Genomic DNA, 16248 nt, shown 5'->3' on the forward strand with positions numbered 1-16248 from the left:
CTTTGTTGTGGCAATGGACGGGCCTGCTGTGTTCATTTTCATATTCTCTTTTGAGTGTTCACCATTCTGGTTGGTTCTGGGATATCCGATTTCTGTGATGGGGGACCGATTGAGAAGATGGGAGCTGATAGCAGTGCTGATGGAGTGGAATCAGGAGGAGTGCTATGCCAATCAGGGGAGTGTCTGACCAATCTTAGTACTGTTATTGGTAAGAGAGCTGTTATTCCGGATACTCGGGGACAGTGTGTAAAGTTTATCGTCTCAAGATTCCTGTATTTGTGAGCTTTGTGGGTCCCTAGTTGATGAGAACTGTATTCAACGGTGCCAGCCTAAATATAACCCGTACTGGGGTGGGTATCCTTTAGAGGATTATCATAGCATGGTAGGCAAAGTATTAAATCAAACTGATTGCTGGGTGTGTTCACATGTGCCACAGGGACAGCATAATGTAGGGTTGGTGCCATTTCCACTGAATAACACGGAAATTTTAGAATTGCAAAAAGGGAAAACATTGGATGGAAAATTCCTCTCATCCAAACCACCTCATTTTAAACTCTATCAATTCCAAGTAGATAGATCACTTTTGTGTTTGAACATAACCAACCCCAATAAACTCGGGAGTTGGGAAGTGACAGGGAATAATCAGACGATGACCTTCTCACAAAGAGCGGATAATGAGTCCGTAAATCATGATCTGTTACGTTCAATGAAATCTAGTGGGAAACATTTTAGGTACCGGTATACATTGAGTTCCACCAAAGAAATTATTGGTAAGGGTCCAGATGGTTATTGTGCTAAAATAATACAACCAGAAACTTGCATATATCAGAAGGAAAAGTCTGAGATAGGATTGTTTGCAAGGGAAATGTGTTTAATGATAATGATGCATACCATCCCTTATGTTCTCCCCGATAATGTGTATTTTATATGTGGAAGAAAGGTGTATAAGAGGCTGTCCCCGAGTTCCAAAGGTTTGTGTTACCTGGGAAGAGTAGTCCCAGAAGTTATGACCCTCACACATGTTGAAATGCTTGGTATCCATAAAAACACACCATCACCATATCTTCACATGCAGTATGAACACAGAGGCAAACGAAATATGATACCTGGTGACGTGTATAAAGCCACTCAGTTAATTAGTGAGACAACTGGCTTCGAAGTGTTAGTCGCACTGGATCCCACCAGGATCGCTCGGGGTACATTAAATTTTAGATATATTCAGGAACTTGCTAAATTGATAGATAATATCAATGAGATGTATGATGACACATTCGGGTATACAGGGAGAGAATTGCAAGCGTACAAGAAAGAACTGGTGCAACACAGGCTAGTGTTAAATTATTTAAATGCTGTTACTGGAGGGTACTGCGTAACTTTGGCCACCCAATTTGGAGTAAAATGTTGCACCCATGTCACCAATGATACCAGCGACCCCAAGGAGGTGATAGAACGGAAGATGGATGAAATTCTGCAGCTAAAATGGGAATTTCGTAAGAACCATAATGCTTCAGTGGCTGAAGTAGGGGAGAAGATAGAAGGATGGGTTTCATGGCTGAACCCAGTAATGGTTCTCAGGTCTAGGGGAATGGGTCCAGGTAGTAATCGCCAGCATAGGCAAATTCTTGATCCTTATACTGATTGTCATCATAATAATTGGCATATGTGTCCGGTGTGTTCCTATTGTGTTGAAGTGTGGCAAATGTAAAAATAAAGTAAAACGAAAGAACGAAATTATAATGGTGGTCAGTAATGACAATATGAATACCGAGGTAAATATAGAACTGCATTACAACCCTGAACTAGGAAATACCATCATTTAATGTATTATATTTAGACCTGCATAGAATGTATTATTGAAATGTTATTTTTAAAAACCTCAGATAATGTAAAGCCTCAAATTCCCCTTCAAGACTGCCTTTATAGGACTGGTGTATCCCCACACCTTTCACATGATCTTCCAAGATCCGCGGTGTGCGTATAATAGTAGTTTTATGTCCCCACTCAGAGACACATTATCGATGGATTAAGAACCACCTTGTGTCATCCCATAATAACACTAAATAATATATAAATGTAAGCCTGAATTAATTCTTAAAATCAGATTGTGATAGCATGTTGTTCGCTATCAAAGGGTGGACTGTCGAAGCTGGATAATTGGATGAGACAAGATCATCTTAAAATTAGATCGTAAAGAAGCCATCTTGCGACTGGCCGCAAGACGTCATTTTAGAAATTGAGATAGCAAGACACCATTTTGCGAATGGCCGCCCAAGCGCCATTTTAGGTAAACTCACACTTAAGTACATATGGCGATATTACTATTAGCATCATGCGATTGCATTTTTCACCATTTCTCATACACACATTAATACACACAATTGTGCTGTTAACTAGTCGCATATTAGCGAATGCATAAGATCCTGTATGAAAATACTGTTTATTAGCTTCATGCGCACGCATCTGCCCCAAGTTAACTAGCATCTTTATATCAAACTCCAAATACTTACACAGTACATATTCACATAAAAGGTCTCATAAGCTTTAAAGTATAAGATTCAAATTTGTTCATTTATTATAATTGCTGTGAAATAAAGGTTATTTGATAGCTAAGGTTTAATACATGATAAGTAAGTCATGTTTGATATTATACTGAACTGCACTCTTTCAACAGCATTCTGGTATTGTCAGTGTGAAGATCGCAACATGCATTCTCAACTTATGGACCGCAGAGACTTAAAGCACCAAAATGTACATTATATGACCAACTGTTAGGATGTGCATGAGGCAGGAAACCAGAGACAACCAGTTGTTAGAGGCTGGACTGTGTCTATTTGAATCAACCTGTTAAATGCTCTGCAACAGATGCATCCTCCTTGGGAACCAATGGCATCAACGACAAGCCTCTCTATTGTGTTGTCTGTTTCTGTGAGAGTATAAACGTGTGTGTTGTGACCCCAGTCTGAGTCTTCTTGCTGAATGCTGGTTGACGGGGGTTTCTTGCTGATGCCTACATCTGGTCCAGAGCGCTGCGTATGTATAACTGTACTTGGGTCTGTATAATTCTTTGCGCTAAATTGTACTTAGATCATAGCGTGTAACTGACTGTACTTTTACTTGAAATATCACTTTGTGCTTTGGAACCACAGGTTCAAGGGCTGGAGTCTTTATTTACTATATGACTGCGTACGCAAAATAGCGTCATCCTTAGAGGTTTATAGGCAGGATATTAGAAGGTATAGGCAGGATATTAGAAGGTATAGGCAGGAGTGTATAGAGGCTCTAATTAAATATCCTTAATAGTTAATTGTTGATGCAGCCTCCGGGCTGAGTAGTAGTGGAATACAGAGCTATGATTTGTCCTGCAACAGCCTTGAGGCCTGGAACTCTTGCCAAGTTGCGGCCATTACAGCCTTGAGGACTGGGGTGAGGAGTGACGATAGGTGGCCTTTGGGCCGTGTAGCAGCTTTAAGGGCTGAGAATCCTTGGCTGAATGCCACTGTTGTGCGACTTATGCCGTCGGGTTGACACAACAAGCAGCAATTGGTTCCGAATTTTCTTTAAAAAAAATTAAAGGGGCATGCAGGAGATGCTGTCTGTGGCCATTACAATTTCTGGACATTCATAAACCATAACATCAAAAATGTCAGGCAGCACAAAATGGAAAGGAAAAAGGTGCAAGATGGAATTGTCCTTGGGCCCTCCAACCCACCCTTATGTTGTATTTATGAAACAGGACATTCACAGTTTAACAAACCAATCACTTCAGTGACAGGGACTGCCACTTGTGGCTGAAATGATTGCTTTGTTTGCACCCCCCACAAAACAAGCTGCCAATGTGCAGTGGACATTGGTGGCAATGATCCCATACACAAACTGGCTTTACAATACATTAGATGTCGTCATCGTCATCCCCATCAGTGTGTGCATCCTCCTCTTCTTCACACAATATGAATTCATCCCCGCTGGAATCCACCATTACAGAGTCAGATGCTTCTGTATTTTTTGGAGTTAAGTGCTGGTAAAGGTCTTCCTCCTGGAATTTGTAATTCATTTTGATGAACATTATCTTTTCAACATTTTGGGGAAGTAACCTCCTACGACGATCACTGACAAGGTTCCCGTCTGCGCTGAAAACTCTTTCAGAGTACACACTGGAGGGTGGGCAATGTAAGTACAGCAAAGCCAGTTTGTGTAAGGGACTCCAAATTGCCTCTTTTTCCTGCCAGTAGTGAAACGGACTGTCTGACATGCCTATTTGGATGCTATCCCTAAAATAGTCATCCACCATTCTCTGAATGGTGACTGTATCAGACAAAGTCCTGGTAGACATGTCACTAATTGTAGGCAGTTCTTTCAGACCCTACCAGATGTCATTAGATTTTGCTGACTGATCTGCATCACCACCAGCAGTGGGTCTTTTAGGGAAATGTAGTTTTTTCCTGGCAGCTGTAGAAACGAAAGGAGGAGATGCTGCCGTGTCACATTCCGCTTGAGCTGACAATTTTTTTATCACCAGCTCTTTCCATCTTTTCAGATTTATGTCCGTTGGAAAGGAACACAGAAGGTATGACTTAAACCTAGGATCAAGTATGGTTGCCAAAATATAGTGATCTGATTTCAAGAGATTGACGACCCTTGGATCCTGTCAAAGTGAATGAAGGGCTTGATCTACAAGTCCCATATACTTAGCAGAATCACTCTGTTTCAGCTCCTCCTTCAGTTTCTCCAGCTGCTTTTGCAAAAATCTAATTAGGGGAATGACCTGACTCCGCTCCTATTCCTATGTCATAGGTCGTAGTGTAGCCTTGGATGGCCTTTTTATGCTCCTACATCCGCTGAAGCATATACAGTGCATCTGGAAAGTATTCACAGCGCATCACTTTTTCCACATTTTGTTATGTTACAGCCTTACTTCAAAATGGAATAAATTAATTTTTGTCCTCAAAATTCTACACACAATACCCCATAATGACGTGTAAAAAGTTTTTTTTAGATTTTTGCAAATTTAATTAAAAAAAAAACACTAAGATATCACATGTACATAAGTATTCACAGCCTTTGCCATGAAGCTCAAAATTGAGCTCAGGTGCATCCTCTTTCCACTGATCATCCTTGAGATGTTCCTACAGCTTAATTGGAGTCCACCTGTGGTAAATTCAGTTGATTGGACATGATTTTGAAAGGCATACACCTGTCTATATAAGGTCCCACACTTGACAGTGCATGTCAGAGCACAAAAGCATGAAGTCCAAGGAATTGTCTGTAGACCTCCGAGACAGGATTGTCTCAAGGCACAAATCTGGTGAAGGGTACAGAAAAATATCTGCTGCTTAGAAGGTCCCAATGAGCACAGTGGCCTCCATCATCCGTAAATGAAAGAAGTTCTGAACCAACAGGACTCTTCCTAGAGTTGGCTGTCCGTCTAAACTGAGCGATCAGGGGAGAAGGGTCCTAGTCAGGGAGGTGACCAAGAACCCGATGGTCACTCTGTCAAAGCTACAGCATTCCTCTGTGGAGAGACGAGAATCTTCCAGAAGGACAACCATCTCTGCAGCAATCCACCAATCAGGCCTGTATGGTAGAGTGGCCAGATGGAAGCCACGCCTTAGTAAAAAGCACATGGCAGCCCACCTGGAATTTGCCAAAATGCACCTGAAGGTACTTTCAGACCATGAGAAACAAAGATTGAACTTTTTGGTTTGAATGCCAGGCGTTCTATTTGGAGGAAACCAGGCACCGCTCATCACCAGACCAATACCATCCCTACAGTGAAGCATGGTGGTGGCAGCATCATGCTGTGGGGATGTTTTCAGCGGCAGGAACAGGGAGACTAGTCATGATAGAGGGAAAGATGAATGCAGCAATGTACAGAGACATTCTGGATGAAAACCTGCTCCAGAGCGCTCTTGACCTCAGACTGGGGCGACGGTTTATCTTTTAGCAGGACAACGACCCTTAGCACACAGCCAAGATATCAAAGGAGTGGCTTCAGGACAACTCTGTGAATGTCCTTGAGTGGCCCAGCCAGAGCCCAGACTTGAATCCAATTGAACATCTCTGGAGAGATCTGAAAATGGCTGTGCATCGACGCTTCCCATCCAACCTGATGGAGCTTGAGAGGTGCTGCAAAGAGGAATGGGCGAAACTGCCCAAAGATAGGTGTGCCAAGCTTGTGGCATCATATTCAAAAAGACTTGAGGCTGTAATTGCTGCCAAAAGTGCATCAACAAAGTATTTTCGCAAAGGCTGGGACTACTTATGTACATGTGATTTCTTAGGTTTTTTTTTTTTATTAAATTTGAACAAATCTCAAAAAAAACTTTTTACACGTTGTCATTATGGGGTGTTTGGTGTAGAATTTTGAGAGGAGAAATATTAATTTATTCCATTTAGGAATAAGGCTGTACCTTAACAAAATGTGGAAAAAGTGACGCGCTGCGAATACTTTCCGGATGCACTGCAGAGGGTAGAATTCCACCTAGTTACTACCTCTTGCATCAGCTGATGGCAGGGCAAATTCAACAGTTCTTGCTGGTGCTGCAATCTTCGACACGAAGTTGCTGAATGTCGAAAATGTCCAGAAATCTTTCGGGCCACCGAGAGCATCTCCTGCACGCCCCTGTAATTTTTTGAATGTTGCACCACCAGATTAATTGTGTGAGCAAAACATGGGATGTGATCGAAATCGCCAACATGTAATGCTTGCACAATATTGCTGGCATTGTCAGAAATCACAAATCACGAGGAGAGTCCAAGTGGGGTAAGCCATTTTGCAATGATTTCCCTGAGTTTCTTTAAGAGGTTCTCAGCGGTATGCCTCTTACTAAAACCGATGATACACAGAGTAGCCTGCCTCTGAATGAGCTGGCATTTGTTAGCTGCTGCTGCTGCTGTTTGCACTGTTGGAGGCAATACACCTACCCAGTGGGCTGTCACAGTCATGTAATCTTTAGTTTGCCCTGTCCCACTTGTACACATATCTGGCACAACGGCAAATCGGAGAACATTAATAAATTTTTTTTAATGCCCTTGTTCAGATTGGGAATTGCTATCCTAGAGAAATGGAATCTAGAAGGCACTTTGTAGCGGGGACACAGGACCTCCATTAACTGGGTAAAACCCACTGCATTAATGGCGGACACTGGACGCACATCTAATACCAGCATAGCTGTTATGGCGTCAGTAATCCGTTGTGCAGCTGGGTATTTGCTGTAACACTTTTTCGCCAATGCAAAGGACTGTGTGACAGTTAATTGTTTGGTTGAACTTCCTGAACTACTAAAAGTAGTCTTATTCCTTGTTCCCTTCTGGGATGAAGATCCATTTATAGCAGCAGTAGCAGGCGTCACACTCAAGGATCCTTCTGAAGAACAACGGATAGGAGAGGAGTCAGTCCTTATGATGGTGTTGGTGGTGCCGGCAGCTACAAGACTGGTATGTGGATCCTGCTCTCCGGTCATGTGACTGTCCTCCATACTCACTACGCACACAACCACACACAAAAAAAATTGTTTCTTTTGGGGGGGGGCAGCAGCCCCTTGACAGACAGCAGCACAGCACCCCTGCGCACCTATGCCGATGACAGGTATGGCTAACACGCACACAAAAAAAAATTGTTTCATTTTTCTTTGAACACTGGGGTGAACCCCTAAAAGAGGCAGCAGCCCCTTGACAGACAGCAGCACAGCACCCCTGCACACCTACGCTGATGACAAGTGTGGCTAACACGCACACAAAAAATATATATATATTTTTTTTACACTGGGGGTGGGCAGGGGCGCAGAGAGGGGGGGAGCCCGTATTATTTACCTGGGCTCTCCCTGGGCCTGATTCACTCCCTGGGCCTGATTCAAACCCGGTCACGAGCGCTGAGCGCTCGCAACCGGGTCAATGTTTGCCCACTGGGCATGCGCACGACGGAGCCAACTCCGTTGTGTGCATGCGCGAGACCCGGGTAGCGACGGGCACTCCGTCGCTCCGAGTCTCGCATCAAAGGGGGTGAGCTGCCGATGGTGATTGACAGCTCGCCCCGTTTGGGAGACGTGGCCGGGGGGTGGCTTCACAAACGGAGGCGTTCCCAAGCGAACGCCTACCGTTTGTGGGTGGCCCCACTGACATCACCAGTGATGTCAGTGGGAGAGCTTCCGGCTCTATTAGAGCCAGAAGCTCTCTGGGGCTTGCGGCCACGAGACCCTACTACAAGGGTCTCGTCGCAAGCCCGATGGTCGCTTCATCCTGGCCACTCGCTATAGCTGTGGGTGGTCACCCACAGCTATGCGAGCAGCCAGGAGGCCGCACAAAAAAAACGCCCAGATTCAGAGCGAGCGCTCTTTCAGAGCATCCGTCTCTGAATCAGGGCCCCTGATTGCTGCACACCCATAAGCTGGGTACACGCTGACAGATATATCTGTCCAATCTGTCTGGTGGAAAGGAAAATCTGGTCTGTCTTCCAGGATTTTGGAGCAAATTTCTATTGGTATTTGCTCTCATACATTACCAGATTTTCCTTCCCACCAGACAGATTGGACAGATATATCTGTCAGCGTGTACCCAGCTATATCCAGCTACAGATATCATTACCTTTAATCTTGGATCAGTGCTGGACAGTTGGGTTTAGGAATGCCATATTCTGTATATGGTATGTTAGGAATTAGATTATCCTCTGACAAGCACAGTAAGCCTCGGGTTATTGAGCGGTATACAATGTATTTTGCATGTGTTCTGTGAAACAAAAGATAGCATTATATATTACTCTTTACAGATATCACACTTATATTTTTATTGGACATGATTTCTTGAAGGGGAGCATGCAAGAAAAATATTTAGGTGTTTTATGAACATGATTAGCATCCTGGTAATAATCACAGGGAATTGTGATAATGTATTAGCTCCCTCTCCTGGCCACTACAGAGATTACAGTTTGCAGTGTTTCAGTAGCTGACCAAATAATTGACCTAATTCAGAGATGGACGAATGTGCAATGCCGTCCAACTAAATGTAACTGCAGCAGGAGGTGTCTGGAGGAAATAGACACCTCCTTCCTGCATCTGAGAGAACCGAGTGCAGCATCCGTGGACGCTGCCCCGCATCTGGTCGCGATGGTTGTCCCTTTGACCAGGCTGCGTAAACTGAAGCTTACCTCAGCCTGGCCAGTGCTGGTCACTTGCGAGGCCAGGAAATCTGCATCCACTGACGCAGACCCCGGTCTCGTCCCTCCCGGAAAACAAGGACAACATGCCCCCCCATTTCTGGGAATGGTGGCCAGATACGCCCCTGTTCTGCCCCGAACGCTGCAGCCCATCAATCAGGATAAGGCTGGGAGACACTGTAAGTGGACTCGCCGGCTGCACATTCGCGGTACACTTCCTGCTCATGTGCAGTCCGCCACCAATCAGAGATGTGCGCTAACCATCATGGGAACTTATAGCTACATATGGACATTCTAGCGCAGTCACCATTGGCGTTACATTATAGGCATTCGCAGCATCCCAGGGCCACATGGATAGAGATGCACAAAAATAAAATTCAATGACCACTAAACCAACATTTTTTTTAATCATTTTAACATTATTTATAAAGCGCCCACAAATACTCAGTTGCACCTTACAATTGAGAACACAGAAATAAAATGCTGGATAACAGTAGACAGGTAAGAGGGCCCTGCTCTCAAGATTACAATCTACAGGAGCCTAGAGGCAAGTGCAATTGTGTGAGGAGCCTGAACAGCATTTTCAACATCATTGAAATGTTGGTAACATTTTTTAATTAATTCGTTAGAGTTAAATAAATAAAATTAGATGAAGTACAATAATAAACAACATTCTGTACCTTTTAAATCATAGGGCCTGATTCAGAACTGAACGCTCTGACCAGAGCGCTCGCTGTGAATCAGGGCCCTCCTCCATGAAAATGGAGCGGCCTCCTGACCGCTCGCATAGCTGTGGGTGACCACCCACAGCATATGCGAGCGGCCAAAAAGATGGTCGCGATGGTCTTGACCATCGCGACCATCGGACTTGCGACGGAGACCCTGCGGTAGGGTCTCCCTGCCACAAGCCCTGGAGTGATTTTGGCTCTATCAGAGCCAAAATCACTCCCACTGACATCACTAGTGATGTCAGTGGGGTCGGCTTCAGACGGTAGGCGTTCCCATGGGAACGCCTCCGTCTGGCAGGCACGCCCACCAAAGGGGGCGTGCTGTCAATCAACATCGACAGCACGCCCCCTTTGGTGCGAGACCCGGAGCGATGGAAAGCCCGTCGCTCCCCAGGTCTCGCGCATGCGCACGACGGAGCTCCCTCCGTCGTGCGCATGCGCAGTGAGGAACATCAACCTGCTTGCGAGCGTACTGCCGCTCGCGATCGGGTCTGAATGACCCCCATAGTTCATTATTTTCCATATACCTAAATACTCCTTTTCAATATCACACATTGTTGTATTTTGGTGTTTATATTCTTTAATGAACGTTGCCCAATTTCCCACATAATATTGTGCAAATATGGCACCGCAATGTCAGGTACAAAAATATATTTGATTTTGTAAGTGGTCACAGATGTGTGAACACTTGTTTTGTTCAAGGCTGCCTGTAGTTACGACCAGTGGCGGATCCTACCCTGTTTGATGAGGCGGATCCGTCAGTCCCGCCTTTCTGTCTGTGATACTGGTGCATCTTTATATCAAGTACTTGTACCAGACAAATTTACTAAGCGATCCATAACTTTTTGTCTTTACTTAATTGATTGCTTCTGCTGATTAAAATGTGAACAGATATTGATTATATCGATCAGTGTAAAATACTTTCATTCACATTTGTGACATGGGAACATAGGGCCTGATTCAGACCCGGACGCTATCCGCAGTGCGCTCGCTATTACCGATGGTTGCTAATCTGTGCATGCGTATGCATCGCAGTGTGCGTGCGCAAACTACACAGTGCGTTCGCAGATCCCTCGCTCGCACAGCAAAGCCAGCCCAGAAGAGAGAGAGTGACAGGAGAGGCCGTTTGTGGGTGGTGACAGGGGCAGTCCAGTAAAAACGGGGGAGGGGAGGTGCGAACGCAGGCGTGCCTGAGTGTATCAACAGGCAGCATCATAGTACACGTCACCAGCCATTTTTTTACTCTGTTTTCCTCGCAATGCTTGCGGTAGAAAAAAGCTACCACAAGCACTGCGTTCACATCCGATAGTGGACGATGTACCAATGTTTTCACAATCTTCCAGGAGATGACGTGGGGCAGTGGGCGTCTCTGCATTCGCTAAGGGGAGTCTGCATACACAAAGTGAATGCTCGTACAAGCACGATGGGCGTGCTTATGCCTTGGTGAGCGATCGCTACCCACCACGTCACTTTCAAATATTTGCATACGCATCATGCAAGCGTACGCTCATAGCGACCGGGTCTGAATCAGACCCATAGACCACAAAGTTGCACCATGTTATCAAAATTAGCAAATATAATTTATGCTTGAAATTGTCTACTATAAATGAAACATTCCGTGTTATTTCAGATTCCTATTTATTAGGTGTGTGCTTTACTTGCTCGGCTGTTATTTATAAACTTGCCGATCAGGAACAGAGATCCAGTTTATTAATATCTTCGCCCTATACGACCGCTTATGTTGTAATTAATTATGCTTCTTTACAGACTGTGAACATATGTAGTGAATCACCTTGCTGTCTCAAATAGAACTATTGGTGGGCAGCAATATATGGCAGTGACAATTCCACTCACCCTCAGGATAAGCACTTTGGGGATCATTCAGAGTCGGTCGCAAGCGCTGAGTGCTTGCAACCGACTCGATGTTGCCCCACTGGGCATGCACATGACGGAGCCGGCTCCCTCGTGCGCATGCGCGAGACCCGGCTAGCGACGGACGCTCCGTCGCTAGGGGTCTCGCAGCAGACGGGGCGAGCTGTCGATGGTGAGTGACAGCTCGCCCCGTTTGGGAGGCGGGCAGGGGGCGTGCCTGCCCAAATGGAGGCGTTCCCGCCGGAACGCTTGCCGTTTGGGGGCGGCCTCACTGATATCATTGCTGATGTCAGTGGGGAGCTTCCTGCTCGATCAGAGCAGGATGCTCCCTGGGGCTTACGAGTGCTCAGACCCAACCTTAGGGTCTGGTCGTAAGCCCCGATGGTCGCGATGGTCTTGACCATCGCCCATGTCGGTCGCTAGAGCTGTGGGTGTTAACCTGCAGCTTAGCGATTGACAAGGAGGCGGTCGTTCAGGATGCAAGCGGCCGCCCTGATTCAGGGCGGCCGCTTGCAACTAACGACCGCCTCTGAATGAGGTCCTTTGTCTACCACCATTGATCCTGATTGGATAAACTGTTTCCTTGATATGTTATAGTACAATGTGCTTCCTCCTGAATTTAAAACATTAAGGCGAATTATCTTGCCATCATAACTAGAATTATTTGTTCATAGTAACATACGGAGGTGACAATTTACTCACCTTAAATAGGAGCATATTACTTACTACTACCTAATCCTGATAGGACAAATTTTGTCTTTTATACATATACAGTATATGATGTATAATTTCTACTCTACCCCAAGGGGAGAATTTCTTTCAAAGGTTCTATATTAAACGTTAAGTTTTATTAATATCAACAATACTACCATTTTCGATTTCAATATGTATTTTGTATAAGAGTGCCCCAACAAAGGTGTATTGGTCTCTTTTTCTTTTGCTCTTTGCAACAGTATCTCTACCGCCTTTCTGCCTGGTCCATTGTGCATGCGCGCAAACACCAGCTTCTAGGGACTGCATCGGCTGCAGCCCATAGAGACCGACTAGGGCTGATGGCAAGGCAAGGGAGTGCCTTCTCATTAGAGGCTCTCTTTGCTAATCACAGCCATGACTGGCAGTCCCAGGGAGAGAAAACACCTCCCCTTGGGATTGCCTGCCCTGTGTGTGATTAGCAGATAGTTCTTCCAATGGGAAGCCACAGCCAGTGAAGCCAGTGCACAGAAAGGACTGGCTCAGTGGCGTTACCTAGTGTGGTGACACCTGGGACCTCAAAATGCGAGCGATCGCTTCTTCTTTAAAATCCGGCCTCCTGGCCGCTCGCTAAGCTGTGGGTGACCACCCACAGCTTTAGCGAGTGACCAGGTGATGGTTGCGATGGTCGAGACCATTGGGGCTTGCGACGAGACCCTTGGGGTCGGGTCTCCTCTCCCGCAAGCCCCAGGTAGCTTCCTGCTCTAACAGAGCTGGAAGCTACCTACTGACATCACTGCTGATGTCAGTAGGGCCGCTTACAAACGGCAGGCATTCCTTCAGGAACACCTCCGTTTGTCCGGCCACCCCCCTCTCCCCGCCTACAAAACAGGGCGAGCTGTCGATCAACATCGACAGCCGCCCCTTTTGTAGCGAGCCCCGGAGCGAGTGAATTTTGCACTCGCTCCGGGGCTTGCACACGCGCACTTTGGCCGCTGCGCGTGCGCAAGGCCTCACCATCGACCCGCTTACCAGCGGGTCTGAATGAGGTCCTTGATGCGGCAGTATGCAGACTTTGCAATAATGGAGCGTGGCCTCATGACGGCAAAGCTGCCACCCCCTACTTTGCACACCCCTAGTGACATCACTGGACTGGCTCACTAGGGCTGGCGGATTTTACTGGGGATAAAATCCGTCACTGGTTACGAATTGTCTGTTAAATGCCTATGTTTCTAATCAGGACCTGTTTTCAAATGTAACTTGATGTATCTGGCACTTTTCCACTGAGTTGTGATCGCCTGGAAGGCAGATAAAATCTTGACCATTGTTTTATTCTGTAACCTATTGTCTAGTGACCAGTTTATCTAAAGTGTACTGTGTGTTTCTATAATTAACTCCTATTGTGTTTGCAGTGTATAAATTGTACCACAATGACCCTGCAGATCAGTGCATACAGAATTGGATCCTTGTGTTGGTGCCAACCACGCAGCCCATTGTATTGGTGGTGCTCTTTGTATGTCAATGTGCAAATAAATCTTTTGGACATTGGAACTCATAGGGGCCCATTTATCATGGTATATTTGTGGCTTAATCCCAAAAAAACCACACGTTTTGAGGGGTTAACCGCAAATATTACATTTCCCCCAGATGTATCACAGAGGGACTGCAGCAGATATCTCCGATACCTGCTGCGATCCCGCCATTCCCGCCGGCAGCCGCATCCCCCATAGGTTTTTATGAGGGTGCGATGCTGCCATATTTACTAACTTCCAGTATGCAAAAGCATTCCGGAGTCTGATTGGCCCCCGCAACTGCCGCCATCTGAAGATAGCGGTAGTCCATTGTAGTCTATGGGCTACACAATGCGGATTCAGCAGGCAGAGGGTTCTTCCGGAACCCTCCCCAGAAATGGGCACTGTGCATGTGTGGTCAGAAGCGCTCGGAGCACACCGCAGGGACGGGCTCTTTTTGGATGCGGGTGCTCTATAATAGATTTTGCTCATGTAATATAGTACATCTTACTAATATCACGGCCAAATCGCATTGCAAATGCGATTCGTAATAAATGGACCCCAAGTAAAGGAATCGGACTTCTCAATTATTACTTAAATACATTTTAAGACGTTATATATAATGTTTGGCACTGCTGCGCTGAAATTGCCGTGGACAGGTCATCTCTAACAGAAATAATGACCCATATGGTTAAGTTACACATTTAAGCCATTTGCAAACATATGAGGGAGAGTTATCAACTTTTGTAGAGCGATAAAGTACTAACCAATCACCTTCTGTCATATTACAGGCTGTGCTAGAAAAATGGCAGATGCTGATTGGTTGGTACTTTATCTCTCTTCAAAGCTTGGTACATCTCCCCCAAAGCCTCAAAGCTGTTGTTAGTGTAACATATTATACGGATTATTATTATAAATACTGTCTCACAACAGCCTTAGCCATACTTACCTACTTTCCCGGGACCTGAGGGTAGCCCCTGCACCCCTGCAAGAGTAGGCACACTTCTCCTGCATCCTGTCCACTTCCTAGTGAAGTGGGCAGGAATGGAGAGAATCTTACCGGAGTAGGGGGCGGGGCCTAATAACGAGATTCTATGATAATCGCATCATTTGGCCTTGCCCCTATTTAAATATGTGAGATTCACAGGATTTCCCCATAAAGGGGTGGGGCCTAATGTTGTGAATACTCCGCCCCCCGTCACTGCCCACTTGAAAGTCCTTTCCAGGCTACTCCTTGAAAGGTAAAAACAATATGTCGATATGTATAGCCTTAGCTTTTATTACTGTATACATGGCACCCAACAGAGCATTCCTCATTAGAAGTGACTTGGATGGTCACTATTCCTCCATACCTGGTATATAGGACATATGAATTTCATCACATGGATGACAGATCTCCAAATGACATCACAGTCAGCATTACATTACACTTTGGTCAGGTTAACCCAGTTAGCAGCAAGTGCCTGCGTTACATCTTATTATTCATTTAGACTGAAACCATGAATTAACATATTGTGAGTCAGCAGCACATCTCACAATAACAATATACAGTACAGTGATGCACAGCCTTTCATGCTAATGCATTCATTTTAATGGCCACAGTTCTCCCAGGACAGGAGATACATACAGTAGCTTCTGCCATCTGAACAGGTCTAAATGAATGGACTGTATGACAAGAGGGAAAGTCTCCTTACAGAGTGTTTCATACATGCGGGTAATATAAACCTGCAGGGGCATCGAGAGGGGGCCTGGGCTTGATTGGTGGGGGGGCTTGGGGCCCCACTTCCGCCTCTGTCTCAGTAATCTCAGCACCTAACCCATCCATTGATTCTAATACAGGGGATAATGCAGGATTTGTAGAGGGGGCATGGAGGGGGGATTTCCAAATGCTTGATTTTAGAGTAAGTGTGGCCAGACCATGAAGAGGACATAATTAGCACTTCAAACACAAGAGTATACTTCAGTGGTTCCCAGACTATGCGCCACGGCAGATGGTTGCCTAACAAGGCTGTCCAGTGTATTTTTGGAGCGTGCAGGGGCGGTCCCGTCAGGGGAAAGGAACAGGCAGAGAATCCTGAGGCTGCCTGTTGCTGAATGGGGTCCTACAACGCAGTGCGTTGTGGGAGATCAGACAGGAAGTGCCTGATCTGAGGAGCGATGTTGCAGAACAGTGCTGGCGATCACAACAAAAGATAAGTAAGGGGGGAGGACATGGAGGGGGCAAAGGGAGAGACATGAAGGGGACAAAGGGAGAGACAGAGGGGGCAAAGGGAGAGACATGAAGGGGACAAAGGGAGAG

The sequence above is a fragment of the Taudactylus pleione genome, unplaced genomic scaffold, assembly GCF_031769625.1.
Source record: "Taudactylus pleione unplaced genomic scaffold, aTauple2 ptg001060l, whole genome shotgun sequence".
In the NCBI taxonomy this organism is placed as follows: Eukaryota; Metazoa; Chordata; class Amphibia; order Anura; family Myobatrachidae; genus Taudactylus; species Taudactylus pleione.